Below are 17,748 nucleotides of genomic sequence, written 5' to 3'. Positions count from 1 at the left end.
ACATTCTTCTTGCATCCGAAGTCTTCATAGAGGGTATGCTAAACTCCTCATCCAAACTCTACTCAGAACCACTATTATCGCCGTCATCATAACCAACACTCAATTTGGCAACTTAGGGGCATCATCAACTTTTTCCTCTCCTCTCCTTGATACATTTGAAGAGTTCGTAGGACTTACTCTTTCACGTAACTTGCCACTCCATGGATTCTCACCATGACTTACACTAGAGGACCCTTGCAGCCCACTCAAAACTTTTGATTGTGTACTCATATTTTTTGCAGCCACATTCTCTCTTATATCAGTCCCCAAATCATCTTTTACATCATACCAACTTGCCATTTCATAAAAAACCACATATTTGCTCATCCTCACTTTACGCTTGAAAGGATTGTAACACTTGTACCCTTTCTCCTCAAGGGAATAACCAACAAATACACATTTTTGTGCTTTTGGATCAAGATTACTTCTTATTTCATCCGGCATATAAGAAATACATCCAAACACTTTAAAATATGATACATCTGGTTTTTCATCTAATCTTTTCTTGAAGTGTCATATCATGTACTACAGCAGTAGGAGTCTTGTTCATAATATAGACACCTGTAGCAACAACCTCAACCCAATAACAATGAGGCATGTTCTTCTCATTCATCAATGCTCTATAAACCTTTGCAATGTGTTTGTTCTCCCGCTTAGCAACACCATTTTGCTGTGAAGTATACCTGCATAAAAACTACCTCTGAATTTCATGCTTTTTCAAAAAACCATTGAATTCATTGGAGAATTATTCTCCCTCTCCATCTGATCTGAGGCACTTTACATGTTTCCCAGTCTGTTTTTCAACCATGACTTTGAAATTCTAAACATTCATAAGCACCTCACCTTTTAGCTTCATGAAGTAGACCCATACCTTCCTTGTACGATCATCAATGAAACTCACATAGTATCTACATACACCCATAGATGCAGTATTTGCCAGACCCCATACATCTGTATGCACTAAATCCAGTGCATTCCTACTTACATACTTATCATGAGGAAAGGATGTTTTTGCCTACTTTCCAAATCGACAAGATTCACATACTTTTTGCATTTCAGCAACTCAAAATGTAGATAAACCTGTAACCATCTCTTTAGTCTACATCATTTTTAGTCTTTGCAAATTTACATGACCAATACATTTGTGCCAAATATCTATATCTGGAACAACACTTGCATCTCATGCAAACATGGAAGCATTCAATACGGGCACATTTACATTCAAAGTAAACATTCTACCCACTTTCTTTCCTTGTGCAACCAACCTTCCATCCTTCTTATGCTCTTCGATAAAGAGACTATTGAAGTTAAACTTGATCTGTAAACCCCGTTCAACCATTTTTCCAATAGAAACAAGGTTTTTTGTAATGTTGGGTACATGTAGTACATCAGTCAGGTACTTCACTTTACCATCTATCATAGACAATGGCACATTTCTTTTGCATAATAGGATGTGCACTACCATCCCCAGATTCCACATAACCAGGACTTTGTAAAGTTTGCATTTCCTTAAACCATGCACCATTGGATGGTCATGTGATTTGATGCACTAGAATCCACATACTACACATTATCCCTAGATTTTGCTACATTTGCAGACATAGTATTCAGCATGTGCAGCACCACAAATAGCCTCTCAAGCTCATCTGCATTCCTGTTAGTGGTTGCATAATTGTTTTGATGCCTCCTATCTAGATAGTCATGTTAAAGGGACCATGTCTTCCACATCCCCAACATACTACATTTTTGCGTTGACCTACATTATTGCGCTCTTCATCTCCATGACCTCTTGGACTCCCTTTGATCCAAAGTTTCCTCAACCACCACCTGTGTTTTGACCATGATTGTTGTTTTGCTGTTGTGCTTGCTGGTTTTCTCTTCCTCGGCCTCTTTCTGTTCCTCTATTGTTGAAAAGGACCTATTTAGAATTGTTTCCACCCTACGTAGAGGATTCTTCCTCAAGTTCCTTCTCTTCCACAATCAAGAAGGACACCAAATTTGTAAACAAGGGAATGTTCTCTCGAAGATGGATGCCAATTTATAATTTTTTATACTCAGGACCCAAACCTCGCAGACAGACTTCTACTTTATCATCATCGTCGCCTGTAACACCAATTGATGCAAGTGACTCACATATGTTCTTTATCTTTAGTGAATAATCTTTGATAGACAGAGTTTTCTTCTGCACAATATTCAGCTCAATCTTGAACCGCAACTTCCTTGCCTTTGTGTTGGTCACATCCAATGACAGCAAAGTGTCCCAAGCCTCCTTAGGAGACTGAGTATCTTGTATATGTCCAATCATAGTGTCATGTACACTGACACAAAGACAATACATGACCTTCTGGTTTCCCTAGTTTCAACCTTTAAATGTATTAATTTTCACAACACTCGCACCTTCCTCTGGCAATGGTGGTGCTATCTCATGCTCTCCATCAATGTAGTCTCAATAACCTTTGCCCATAAGGCAATTGGTCATTCTGAACTTCCAAGCATGGAAGTCGTTCTTGTCCGGATTCTCATTGACAACTTGATTAAGCCCATCATTAATGGACGAAACATTTCCAACCCTTCACACAATCTTCAAGCAACCTGCAAAAATAGTCGATTACCACCTATAACCACAATTTACTTATATACACTTGTTTCACTATACTATATTGTATTTGTGCACACTGTAGCCAAACCAAACATTTATGCACCACCTATATGCAGATCTCTAGAATCTCAAACCTGTGCATTTCTGCATGCAAATGTGAGTCTAACTCCAAAACAGGGATCAAAACGCGCTCAGAATGGAAATGTGGCTACACAATATCAGTCCAAAGTCAAAAGGATTGCATACAAGCTTGAGATGCACACTCTCCAAAAGAAATCACCTCAATAGGAGATCGTTGATGATGGCTCCCAAGAATACCAAAGCCGCTTCCTAGACTCCTCTTGCTTGCTGTTCCAAGTTTCCCAGACACAACCAAGCTCTAATACCATATCAAGAGATAGAGAAGGAGAGAGCTTGAGCTCTTGCAAGCACACACGCGCACAAAGATGGAGGTGAAAAAATGTACTTCCTCTTATTCACTAACTCAAGATAAGAGGTCTACAAAACCTAAGGGAAACTAGTACAATGGTCTAGTGTGAAGCACTAGTGAATGAGGTCAGTAGATAAGTGTGCCATCACTCCGGTAGGTAGACTAGCTTGGTCTAGTAAAACTTAGTATCATAGGCAAAAATATGTGTATCCACCAAGGCACGCGAGTGATGATGACTATTGGTGATAGTCATATAGGACTTGTACATGTTGAGCTTGACATTTCAACCATAGATATTGCTACAAAATGAATTTGAGAGAAATGGGAAAGACTAGCTCTTAGAAAAGCGTGCATGAAAATGCAATTAGCTGATGGGTATGTGGAAAGACCCTTGGGAATGTTGGAACAAGTGATAGTGTCCTTATGTGGGATAGAATACAAACATACCTTTGTGGTAGTAGATTTTGAGAAAGGCAACAATTTTGAAGTTATTTTGGGGTGACCCTTTATGCGTTAACTCAAGATGGTTCAAGACTGGGGCTATGACCATATCAATTTATGGAACAAGGGAATCATAAACAAGGTTAACACCGAGGAAGATAGTTACATGGATGTAAACCAGACTCCGATAGAAGACGTTGCTATCACTACGGACGACGGAACATAGTTGCGTGCTTGGCTAGTGAAGGATGCTCATATTAGGATTTGCGGAGTGTCAGAATGTGGGAGTCTTAAAAATGAGGATTCCTTCCTAGAGTGTTTAGTAGAAGATGATTACTACATGAAGGAACCATTTCCAAAGGAGTTGCTTGAACCCTTTGGATGGAAGAAAATATTGGTAATTCTTGATGTCTACGTAAATGAGGTAATTAATACTACGTTTTGCGACAAATATGGTTACAACATAAGAACCTTTCTAATATTATATGTTGTCCAAGAAACCCAAAACATATCGAAACGGTACGGACAAGTGATTGTAAATGGATAGTGGACAAAGATTTTGTATGGAATCTCTCACACGACGATGAGGATGAATAACATGATTCGAGGAGCGACAATTTAGGGAATGATGTAGAAGAAAAACTATCAAGTGGTTCTAAAAATGAAAATGCAATAAAACAAGATGAATCAATTTTCTACGAGTTTCCTAACCAAAAAAAATCCATGGAGACAAAAAAGATATCAGATGAGGCAAACTAAGAAACAACAGAACAAAATTGATGACCAAAACACAATATCTCATGCTCGTGGGAGTAGATGATTGTGTTCGAAACAAAATCACCAAAAAACTCTTGAAGTTGACAAGTTTTTGGGAAAACTCAAAGAAACAAACCAGAAAACAATTGAAAGGCAAGACTGAAATACGATCGACAATGTCAAAAACAAAGTGAATACCAAAAGTTAAAATGGACATTGAAGGAGGTTTGAACTACAAAATTGGAAAGTGGAGGAAATTCTAACTCAAAAAAATTTGACGCACACTCTCGTTACAAGAAATACACACTTCAAGACCGACGTATTGTGGTAGAGCAAACAATGCAAGAGCCTAAAGAATTGAGAACATCATATGATGGGTTTGAAGATGAGAAGGAGATTGATTTGGTGGAACCAAGAGAAGAACCGAGACCAGCTTATATAGCCACAAATCTTATGAAGAGGAACAATTGTTGATAGCTATCCTCAAACAATATAAAGGTGTTTGCTTGGTCTTACAAAGATCTGAAAGGGGTGGATCCTAGCATTTGCCAACACACGATACCCCTCAAGAGAAACACCAAACCCCGTCGACAACGTCCTTACACTTACAATGAAAAATTTGTGAAGAAAATCAAGGAAGAGATAGACAAACTGAAAGAGACAATGTTTATCTATGAGATCAAACACACGGAGTGGATGTCACCAATTATAGTGGTGCTCAAAAAGAACAAACTATGAGTGTGCATAAATTTTAAACAAGTGAATGATGCTACAATTAGAGATAACTATCCATTATCCACGTCATTGATCATGTGATTTAAAGAGTTACTAGAAAAGGAAGCCTACAACTTTTTTGATGGCTTTTCAGGCTATAACTAGCTCACGATCAAGTTGGAGGATCAACACAAAATGGACTTCTTAACAGAATGAAACATATTTGCATATATTCCAAAGGCTGATGAGTCATGCATTATGGGGACAGAGAGTTCCCGACCAATCGGGACCACCCATCTCGTAGGTATTGGCAACCTGAGCCAAGCCCCCACTTTCCACCCCGCAACTCACAGTTCCTTGTGTGACCTAATTAGTACCACAAAGGTTGTTCAACATAAACATTCCTTGTTTTAATTCCGAAGCACATTGTTCGTTAAGACAACCCTTCAATCAGTATTGCAAACAACACCAAGACAGTATTCTAGTAAAAATTCTACTCAAACTTATTCATTAAAATTCCAATGTTCTGGAGGTACAACATCCCCCCTCCAGCGAGAGTTCACTCCTCCCGTTGTCGCCTAGCTGCCCATACAACTAGGTATGTCCACCGCATAGAAAGCACGTCATGGACACTCCCACCGCATAGAAAGCAAGACGTGGGTTCCCACCGCATAGAAAGCAAGTCGTGGGTATCCACCGCATAAAAAGCAAGTCGTGGATTCAAGAGTCCTTAACGAGGAACTCTGCCCCCTGTGATTAGTAGGGGGGTCAGGACTGATTCAACATTGGAAATAAAGTGAACATGTCAAGCTAAATTTTCCCTAGCAGACATTCTTTCCTATTGCAACCAGCATACCCGTCAATCATTTCCTTCCTACTTTAGAACTTAATGTACGATGAATTCAATGCCGAGGTTTTCGTCGGATTTCTCAAACATGTTTGGGGATATATTCATTCCTAACTAAACGTGTGCAATGTTATATTAAACAACTTGAATGAAATTATGACCTACCTCTTCCATTTCTTCGTCGATGGCCCGTGAGATGGCCAGTAATTGTTCGTCCATGGGAGCTTTTCCCTTCCCGTTCACCTTGCTCGTTCCTGCCTCGTGGTCGTGGGCTCCACCAAAGAGAGTCTTCTTAATCGGGGCCATTTTAAACTCACTACCTTAAATAATTAACTTGGAGAAAAGAGCTAATGTCCGCAAGCGTCATAACAAGCCAAATGATAGATTAGCAACATCAAACAATGCCTGCTACATGAGAGGTTTAGATTTTTCCATATAGCAATCATTATGGATGATGCATATTCCTATGGGAACCTACTCTAAAGATAATTACTCGACTTACGTGATTAAGAATAGTAGGATTTCACTGATGGAATTATCAGAGAGATGAATTAAGTATGATTAATCTCTTTCCTAACAACTAGATGATGCAGATTTATCTTATGCATATGTGTGAGGAAAGTCAACTCGTAGAGACTTAATAACAGATTAATTTTTCCTTAATTACACCTTAATGCATAAAGGAAATGAATTTAATTTAGTTACAGTATTAATGAGTGATAGAAAAAGTGATTCTCTTCAATCTACACAATTACTAGCTTATCGACTAATTTCTATGCCGCCTAGAGAGAGAAAGTTCTAATAATTATACACTAATCATTAATCGAGAATGATGAATGACTGATAATTCAGCTATGGAATGATGATTACATAATAGAATATGGTTAAAGAGAATTTAGAAAGTAATTATAGAGAATTACGACTAGGAATAAGCATAATAGACGAGGAATTGAGATGGTAGAGAAATGAATTTACAGATAGCATTAATTAAACCGTGGTTACCGTGATTAAGGGCTGATAATCTTCTCAATTTTATGATCTAATCGAGCTTCTTGAAATGAGAATTCGGCAGCACCTTCCTCCTTGCTTCTGCTTCAAAAGGTGTGTGAATCGGCAACACCTTCCTAGTGTGTGTAGGTGTGTGTATATGCACTGTGTGTGTGTGTGTGTGTATGAGCATAGGTGTGTGTGTGTGTGTGTGTGTGTGTGTGTGTGTGTGCAGGTCTTTAAATAGGCTCCTATAGGCTGAAAATGGACCTGGGTTGCTAAATGCATTTGGGAGCTTCTCCAGTTAAGCATGGCAAGTCTAGTTCCCTACTCACCAAGTGTCAGGTTGGTTAGTTTAACTGACTCTGAGACTTAGTTACTGGCGGGGCAGCTTTCCCAGGACTCCCACAAGGCAAGAGGGCGCCCCCTAGCTGCTAAAGCTGATCTGGAGTGGCCTGGGACCTATTCCCACACAGTCCCGGGCTCTGGTGCCTCCCTGCTCAATTTTTGGAAAAATTGATTTTTGGCTAAAACGGGTCATACGAGTCGGATTTTGATGCCGTAAATTGCTATACGGAGCTCTAACTAAGACGTAATGGACCGAGTACCTGCCATATTTAGCATCCCCTGGGGTCCAAAAATGCATTTTTTTGAAATTCGGGATACGGCTGCAGTTTTTCGAGACGATCAAAACTGGACGGGTCGGGTGACCAAAAACTTGCTATTTTTGGAATTTTTTTACAAAAATTATTTTAATTCACATTTCGAAGCTTTAAAACATTCTAAACATCATGGAACTGACAGAATTTGGAAAACTACTAAAAATAGTAACTTTTTTCATTATGTTCATTTCATGGTACAATGGTGCTCTTTTGATCGAGGTCAGAGACCTTACAACGTCCCCAACGTGAAAAATTTGAGATGTCCTCATCTCAAGAATGTGTTTGGGTAATATTTTATGAGTGTTGGTTCGTCCTCCCAAGTTGCATCTTCTTCAGGGTAATCCTTCCACTTTACCAGATGCTCCGTGATAGTTCTGTTGCGTAACTTCCTTTTCCTTGTTTCCAGTACGTAGTCAGGATGGAGCTCTCGAGTACTCCTTGTGCTGGCATGATTATCTGATTTGGGTCCAAGAATTGATCAGGATTGGGGATATAGGGTTTGAGTAAGCTGACGTGGAATACATCATGAACCTTCAAGTTTGCAGGTAACTTTAGCTTGTAGGATTGGTCACGTACAACCTTAACGATCTTGAATGGTCCACAATACCTTGGGCTTAGCTTCTTATATCTGCCTAGTGATAAGTTGCGGACTCGCAGAAAAACCTTATCCCCTTCTTTGAAAGTTCTTTCTGAACGGTTCTTATCTGCATAGTGCTTTTGTCTATCCTGAGCGGCCTGAATGTCCTGGCGAATAATTCTAGTCTGTGCTTCTATATATTTTAACATCTTTCTAGAGGCTTCTACATTGATGGTTGGATCTGAGAAGTTCAGTGGTGCTAAGCAGTCCTGTCCATAAAGAGCTTTGAAAGGTGACATTCCAATGCTTCTGTGTTCGGCAGAATTATAAGAATACTCCACCAAAGGTAGATATTGTAACCACTTCTTTGGCTCTTGCGAACAATAGGCTCTGAGAATGTCCTCGATGACTTGATTAACTCTCTCAGTTTTCCCATCTGTCTGCGGATGATACGCTGTACTGAAGGCTAATTGTGACCCAATAGATTGGACAAGAGAAGTCCAAAATTTTGATGTAAACTTGGCATCTCTATCACTGATGATACGCTTGGGTCGACCATGTAGCCTAAAAATCTCCGTGATGAATACCCGGCTAACATCCGAAGCAGTAAAGGTTGTCTTTACGGGTATTAGATGGGCCACTTTTGTGAGCATATCAACAACCACGAAAACAGAATCATAACCTCCTGTAGAAGGTAATCCTGTAACGAAATCCATACTGATGCATTCCCATTTCATATGGGGTATGTCAAGAGGTTGAAGTTGCCCTGGTAACTTGATTCTCTCAGCCTTTATCCTTTGACAAGAAAGACATTGCCTCACATAGCGAAGTATGTCTCCTTTCATTCCAGACCAAAAGTAACTCCTCCTGACAGCATGAAGAGTCTCAGCATAGCCTGGATGTCCGGATGTAGGGCTATCGTGTGCTTCATACAGAATAGACTTCTTTAGAGATGGGTCTCTGGGTACACAGAGTCTATGTCTGTAGTAAAGACATCCTCCCATAAGAGAGTAATCTTTAGCTTCAGGCATCTTATTCTGCTGGACTAGAGATACTATATGCTGGTATTCTGGATCTACTAAAGATACTTCTTTGATTCTATCCCAGATAGGGTTATTTGGAATAGAGATAGCTCCAAGAAAGGATTTTCGGCTAAGACCATCTGCAACTGCATTTTCCTTTCCTGGTCTATACTTTATGTCAAGGTCATATTCCTATAATAGCTCTATCCATCGTCGTTGTCGCATATTGAGAATAGGTTGAGTAAAAATCCATTTTAAGCTCTTGTTGTCTGTAACCAGCTGAAACTTGCGTTCGAGAAGATAATGTCTCCATAACTTCAGCGCGTGAATAACCGCTAAAGGATCCAAATCATGAGTAGGATAATTCTTCTCGTGATCCCTCAGCTTTCACGAAGTATAAGCCACTGGTCTTCCTTCTTGAGTAAGAACTCCACCTAGAGCAAATTTGCTAGCATCGGTTGCTACTTAAAATTCCTTACTGAAATCTGGAAGCTTTAAAATAGGAGCTGAGACCAATAACTCTTTTAGTTTAGCAAAGCTAGACTCGTGATCAGTCTTCCATTCGATCCTCATCCCTTTCTTTAGGAGTTCCGTCAAAGGTGCAGCAATACGTGCATAGTCCTTGACAAAAATCCCGTACCATCCCGTTATTCCAAGAAATCCTCTTACTTCGCTGACGGTGGATGGTTGAGGCCAATCAACGATGTCCTTGACCTTGTCTTGGTCCACTGAAATCCCCTCAGCCGATATGACAAACCCAAGATAGTTGACTTTTGGTGAGCAAAAAGTGCACTTGCTCTCTTTAGCATAAAGTTGGTGTTTTTGAAGAAGATCAAGTGCTTTGTTAACATGTTCTTCGTGATCTGCCTCGTTCCTAGAGTAGATCAGAATGTCATCAATGAAAACCAAGACAAAATCATCCAGGTAAGGTCTGAAAATATCCTGCATAAGTCGATTGAAGCTTGTAGGAGCATTTGTTAGACCAAAAGACATTACTGTGAACTCGTAGTGCCCATACCTAGTATTGAAAGCCGTCTTTGAAATATCGGATTCCTTGATCCTGATTTGGTAATATCCTGACCTTAGATCTATCTTTGTAAATATTTTGGCGCCGTGGAGTCTGTCCAAAAGTTCGTCAATCCTTGGAATTGGGTACTTGTTCTTGACAGTTACGTGGTTTAGTCCCCGGTAGTCTATGCATAGCCTTAAGGTTCCATCCTTCTTCTTCTGAAAAAGAACTGGAGCACCCCAAGGAGAAGTACAGGGTCGAATGAATCCTTGCTCAATGAGTTGTCTAAGTTGTTCCTTGAGTTTGATGGCCTCTGGAAGTGACATCTTATAAGGTCTTTTTGAGATAGGTTCACATCCAGGGATAGTCGCAATCTCATGATCTACCTCTCTATGTGGCGGAAGATTCGTAAGGTCTTCTGGGAATACATCATCATACTTCCTCAAACAGTTTGGTCGAAGTGAGGTATCTGATTGGTCCACTTTGTTGAGTTTTACCGCATAAATTTGCTTACCCTTCCTTAGTCCCTTCAAGAGTCTGCTGGCCTTAACTAGAGTAGCCCTAGGTCTCCCATTTTCCCCTTGGATTAAGGCTTCATTACCGAAGTTATCTGTAAAGGTAAAATTCCCTTGTGCACAATGTATGTGGGCCCTATTTTGATTTAGCCAGTCCATTCCTAATATCCCATCAAAGAATCCTAAGGGTAGGGTTCGAAATTGGGCAGAAGTTGGGTGTCCCCCTAAATCAAAATCGATTTTTCCTGCAGAATGTTGAGATACTACTTCCTTGCCATTTGCTAACTCTACAACTAGCTTGCTTGTTGGATACTTATCTAACTTTAGTTTCCTCATGCATCTGGGTGAAAGAAATGAAAGAGTACTGCCACAATCTATAAGGAAGTTAAATTTTTCACCCTTGAGAGATCCTGGCGTATGAATGATTGCGTATGAAAGAGCAACCATTGGGATTGTCAATTGCAGCATGTAGGGTTGCTCTCTCCACTACTTCGTCACCCACAGTTGGTTGTACCACTGTGGCATTCACTCTGGCGGTAGCTCCACGCCCTCACCCTCTGTTCATCCTTCCTCGTCCTCCTCTTCCATTAGCTTGGCCACGCCCACAGGTATTCAAGGGTACATTGGCATTGGTTGCCTGAATGTTCCTGGGGAAATTGGATTTGTAATGCCCATGCTCGCCGCAGCCATAGCATCGGACATCAGGGAACTCCATGGTTGTGGTGGTAGCCACAATAGGGTGTTGGTTATACGCTTGGTTGGCTGGTCTGTTATCCCAAGTAGTTGTCCTTGCCCTCTTTGCCCAATGATTCCTCCTGTTCTGATTAGCCCTTTGTACTTCGAGAGCTAGAGGTTTGGCCCTTAACAAGGCATCCTGTAGCGTCGTCGGCCTGAGAGCTTCCAATCGAATATTCATGGGATCGATTAGTCCTTGGCAGAACCTTGCCACCTGTTGTTCCAAAGTCATCTTAGGAGCATATCTCCGAAGAGTGACAAACTTTGCATAGTATCCTTCGACAGATGAATTCAGCTGCTGAAGTGAAAAGAATTCATTCATCCTCAAGGTTCTATAGGCAGGCGGTAAATAACGTCCCATTATCGCAGCTTTGATGTCTTCCCAAGATTGGGAAGATCCCTTAATATCCATGTCCCTGCAATGTTGCTTCCACCATATCTTGGCATCGCCGGTCAAGCGGAACATCGCAAGCATGGTCTGATTTACGGGTTGGGTCCCCGCAGCTTCAAAGTAATCGTCCATGGCTTCCATCCATACTTCCGCATCTCTCTCCACATTTGCCCCCTCGCCCTTAAAGATCGGAGGTTGGGCTTGCTTAAGGAGGATCTTTTTCTCTTGCGCTGCCGAGTACAGAGCAACAGGCGGTACCTACAAATTCTTGATACATTACTTGGATTTCAAAATAGACACAAGACTTTAAATAAAATTCAAGATTCTACTTTATCAAGAGACAGAGATTCAGAGACAAAAAGCACTTTATTGATGAAAATTTATTACAATTGAAACCCCTCAAGGTTTAGGATAACTGATGATCAGCTTATTACATGGCTTTATGGATTGCATATAAAATACGCCTAGGAGATGGTATTCACATGATGCACTACTTCATTCGTGTAATAGTTTCTATACTCATTCTTGAGTGGATAATACACTAAGATATCAAGCCGGAGTTCCGCTTTCAGTAATCCAAAGGTTTTGACTCGGTTCATTGGGATCACGTTGGTGACCTTCTCCAAAAGCCAGCCGTTGATGGTTTGATTGGAGTTTTCTGAAACAGTTTGGTCCAATCGTGTAGGCACCAAGTAGAATATCTCTATGACCCTCAACTCTTCTCCCCAACATATCTTCTTCAAATCGGTAGCCAGGCATCCTAGCTTCCGAGCGTTGATGTAGTAAACCCCTCCTGGAAATGTCCAATCAAGTTACCATCCTCTATCAATGCGAGTGGAGTGTGGCGTATAAGCCTTCAACAGTATCTCCATGATTACTCGCCTGAACTGGTAAACTGGGGATCTTCGAGCTTTCTCATCAATAAGCTCAAAAACATGGAACTTCCGATATTCGAGTACGGGGTCTTCTTGCAACACCAATGCAAGGAATTCTGATCAACTACCAATATACTTTCAGTTCCTTTTAAGTGTTCCAACAATACGACTTTATTTCCCAGCCTAACCTAGGCTCTGATACCAGGTGTGAGGTCCCCACCCCGCCGTATCAACCAGCGGATTTGATGGTGAACCTAGTGGCCACTAGATCTATTGCGGAAGCAAACAAAATGGTTCAGGGTTCGACTAGTGGACGATCTCTCATCACAAGGTGAATCGAGTTCGAGCCTACTAGCAGGGAGATCTAGCTCCACCTCACAGGGGAAGCGTACTTAAACTATCTAGCAATCCTAAGACCCACCTTTCAAGAGGAGAGAATCTCCGAGTGCCTTTTTTCCCATGTTTCAGAGGCACGTACTCTCGAGATTTCACCGCTCTAGGTGCAATGAGTATTACTAATATCAAAGTAAGCATTATGGGTACAGAGAGTTCCCGACCAATCGGGACCACCCATCTCGTAGGCATTGTCAACCTGAGCCAAACCCCCACTTTCCACCCCCACACACACTTCCTTGTGTGACCTAATTACTACCACAAAGGTTATTCAACATAAACATTCCTTGTTTTAATTCCGAAGCACATTGTTCGTTAAGACAGCCCTTCAACCAGTATTGCAAACAACACCAAGACAGTATTCTAGTAAAAATTCTACTCAAACTTATTCATTAAAATTCCAATGTTCTGGAGGTACAACATCCCCCCTCCAGCGAGAGTTCACTCCTCCCGTTGTCGCCTAGCTACCCATACAACTAGGTATGTCCACCGCATAGAAAGCACGTCATGGACACTCCCACCGCATAGAAAGCAAGACGTGGGTTCCCACCGCATAGAAAGCAAGTCGTGGGTATCCACCGCATAAAAAGCAAGTCGTGGATTCAAGAGTCCTTAACGAGGAACTATGCCCCCTGTGATCAGTAGGGGGGTCAGGACTGATTCAACATTGGAAATAAAATGATCATGCCGAGCTAAATTTTCCCTAGCAGACATTCTTTCCTATTGCAACCAGCATACCCGTCAATCATTTCCTTCCTACTTTAGAACTTAATGTACGATGAATTCAATGCCGAGGTTTTCGTCGGATTTCTCAAACATGTTTGGGGATATATTCATTCCTAACTAAACGTGTGCAATGTTATATTAAACAACTTGAATGAAATTATGACCTACCTCTTCCATTTCTTCGTCGATGGCCCGTGAGATGGCCAGTAATTGTTCGTCCATGGGAGCTTTTCCCTTCCCGTTCACCTTGCTCGTTCCTGCCTCGTGGTCGTGGGCTCCACCAAAGAGAGTCTTCTTAATCGGGGCCATTTTAAACTCACTACCTTAAATAATTAACTTGGAGAAAAGAGCTAATGTCCGCAAGCGTCATAACAAGCCAAATGATAGATTAGCAACATCAAACAATGCCTGCTACATGAGAGGTTTAGATTTTTCCATATAGCAATCATTATGGATGATGCATATTCCTATGGGAACCTACTCTAAAGATAATTACTCGACTTACGTGATTAAGAATAGTAGGATTTCACTGATGGAATTATCAGAGAGATGAATTAAGTATGATTAATCTCTTTCCTAACAACTAGATGATGCAGATTTATCTTATGCATATGTGTGAGGAAAGTCAACTCGTAGAGACTTAATAACAGATTAATTTTTCCTTAATTACACCTTAATGCATAAAGGAAATGAATTTAATTTAGTTACAGTATTAATGAGTGATAGAAAAAGTGATTCTCTTCAATCTACACAATTACTAGCTTATCGACTAATTTCTATGCCGCCTAGAGAGAGAAAGTTCTAATAATTATACACTAATCATTAATCGAGAATGATGAATGACTGATAATTCAGCTATGGAATGATGATTACATAATAGAATATGGTTAAAGAGAATTTAGAAAGTAATTATAGAGAATTACGACTAGGAATAAGCATAATAGACGAGGAATTGAGATGGTAGAGAAATGAATTTACAGATAGCATTAATTAAACCGTGGTTACCGTGATTAAGGGCTGATAATCTTCTCAATTTTATGATCTAATCGAGCTTCTTGAAATGAGAATTCGGCAGCACCTTCCTCCTTGCTTCTGCTTCAAAAGGTGTGTGAATCGGCAACACCTTCCTAGTGTGTGTAGGTGTGTGTGTATGCACTGTGTGTGTGTGTGTGTGTATGAGCATAGGTGTGTGTGTGTGTGTGTGTGTGTGTGTGTGTGTGTGCAGGTCTTTAAATAGGCTCCTATAGGCTGAAAATGGACCTGGGTTGCTAAATGCATTTGGGAGCTTCTCCAGTTAAGCATGGCAAGTCTAGTTCCCTACTCACCAAGTGTCAGGTTGGTTAGTTTAACTGACTCTGAGACTTAGTTACTGGCGGGGCAGCTTTCCCAGGACTCCCACAAGGCAAGAGGGCGCCCCCTAGCTGCTAAAGCTGATCTGGAGTGGCCTGGGACCTATTCCCACACAGTCCCGGGCTCTGGTGCCTCCCTGCTCAATTTTTGGAAAAATTGATTTTTGGCTAAAACGGGTCATACGAGTCGGATTTTGATGCCGTAAATTGCTATACGGAGCTCTAACTAAGACGTAATGGACCGAGTACCTGCCATATTTAGCATCCCCTGGGGTCCAAAAATGCATTTTTTTGAAATTCGGGATACGGCTGCAGTTTTTCGAGACGATCAAAACTGGACGGGTCGGGTGACCAAAAACTTGCTATTTTTGGAATTTTTTTACAAAAATTATTTTAATTCACATTTCGAAGCTTTAAAACATTCTAAACATCATGGCACTGACAGAATTTGGAAAACTGCTAAAATAGTAACTTTTTCCATTATGTTCATTTCATGGTACAATGGTGCTCTTTTGATCGGGGTCAGAGACCTTACATATTCGATGTATCTGCGCTCAACTTGGAGAAAACAACATGGATTTTCCAATCTATTACTCCAATGGGTAGCTCAACAGCTCGGAATCCAATTACACACCCATAGAAAGAGAGGGTTTGGGAATGATCTATTTTATGAAAAAGTTTAGACATTACCTTCTTGGGAGCAAGTTCGTTTTCTTTTTGGATCATCAGGTGTTGATGAACAAACCATGAAATATAGGTCGCATCGTTCGATTGTTCCTAATATTGCTAGAATTTGATTTGATAGTGGTGGTAAAAAAAGGAACTACACACGAGAGAGCGGACCATTTGTCGCGAATGATATATGGGGAGGCTCCTTTAGGGATTGAAGATGATGTATCTGACTATTATCTCTTCAACATCCACATGGTACCAAGGTGGAGCAAACAAGTTATTTCATTGCTGACCATTGGTGCATTGAAAATTGAGAGATAGCCATTAATGAGTGAGCAATCTTGCAACTTAATGCTTAAGAATCGTAGGATTATATAAGCAAGGACATGACAACATACTCAGATTATACATCGAGCCATCCAAAAAAGAGATATATTTGAAGCAAGATCATATACAAACTACGGGTATTTGTAATGCAAAAACACAAACATATCAGATATCGATGCTATTTGGAGCGTATTGACCTTACATATAGAAAATCGATTGTACACGACTATGTCAACACATGTGATGTTTGTGAAATCAACAAGCCAATCAAGCATGCTACACTGTTTAGGATAGCAACATCCGAGTGGGAAAAGTACATTGTGGAGTACTTAGAGCAAGGAGTTTTACCAAAGAACTTGAGGAGAGCCAGATTCTGCTCGATTCAACAAGAAGCAAAAAACTATGCTATCATCGAAAACCACCTTTATCATAAAGGAATAGATAAAAACTTAAGGGTTTGTGTTGCAAAACATGAGTACCTGCCCAATCTTGAGCAAGCACACAGCGGTCTTGTTGGAGGATACTTTTGGTAGATAAAATCGTAAAAGTGATACTCCTAGTAGGAATCTAGTGGCCTACTCTATTGATGGACGTGGAATATTACCTGAGATGATGTGACGCTTACCAATGTACCGAAGTACCAAAGCAACATGACAACATGCCGCTATGACCAATAATGGGAGCACGAGTTTTTGCCAAATGAAAAATAGACTTGGTAGGGCCTATCTCGCCACTTGCATATAGAATGCATACTCAATACATTATAGTGGCCACGTTTATTTGACCAAATGGGCAAGGCTAAAAGAGAGTGAAGCATGCTGCACTAAAACTTCCTTCACTCTCTTTAGAAAGCCTAAAATCTTTCACTCTTTATTTCCAACATGACAAGAATTGATTTTCAAGGATTCTTTTCTTCTCTTTCTCTATTGAACTATAATCTAGCTACCCTTGTCTATGGATATTGGGATCCACTAGCTTTGCTCATTCAATGTGCATAGGTGGCAATGGTTTCAATGGATGTGCTAGGGAATTTAGACTGGATGGACTCCATTGCTTGAGGAAGATGACACACAAAAGATGAAGGTGAAGAGAGGACTACAAAAAGAAGATGGAGAAGAAGATGGTGGAATGAGGAGAGAGGTGGGAACAAGAGGTGTGGTGGAATGAGGAGAAAGTTGGGAATAGGAGGGAAAAGAAGGCCATGAGAAGATTCAAAAGAGGGCGTAGCAGCGTATCCCTCTTCTTCGCGTCGAGGAATCCTCCACGAAGCAAGCGTAGAGTGGTGAGTGACACACCATCGTCATCTTTGAGCTTACTAGTTTAGGCTTGTTGTGTGCTTGGAGCCATTTGTGGCTCGCACGTGGTGTATCGGCACGTTCCTTACATTGACACGTGCGACATACGTGCACATTTTTGGCGTTGTTGACGGGGAATTCCATACACTAAGCTTGAATGGCACTCTGTGCTTCTTTTGTGGTGCAATTTCAATTGTAGGAAAGGTAAGGAAGGAGGGTGTGTGTGTTGAGAAGAAGGATTTTGTGTTATACTGTGTAATGTTTTTGTTAATGGAGTTTTCAAAGGTACTGTGTTTATTCTCTGTGTATTAAGGTTGTTAGTTTTCTTTGTTAATGGAGTTTTCAAAGGTAATGTGTTTATTCTCTGTGTATTAAGGTTGTTAGTTT

Source organism: Adiantum capillus-veneris, chromosome 1, assembly GCF_014529385.1.
Source record: "Adiantum capillus-veneris isolate H3 chromosome 1, ASM1452938v2, whole genome shotgun sequence".
Classification (NCBI taxonomy): domain Eukaryota; kingdom Viridiplantae; phylum Streptophyta; class Polypodiopsida; order Polypodiales; family Pteridaceae; genus Adiantum; species Adiantum capillus-veneris.
This window is presented reverse-complemented; position numbering follows the sequence as displayed.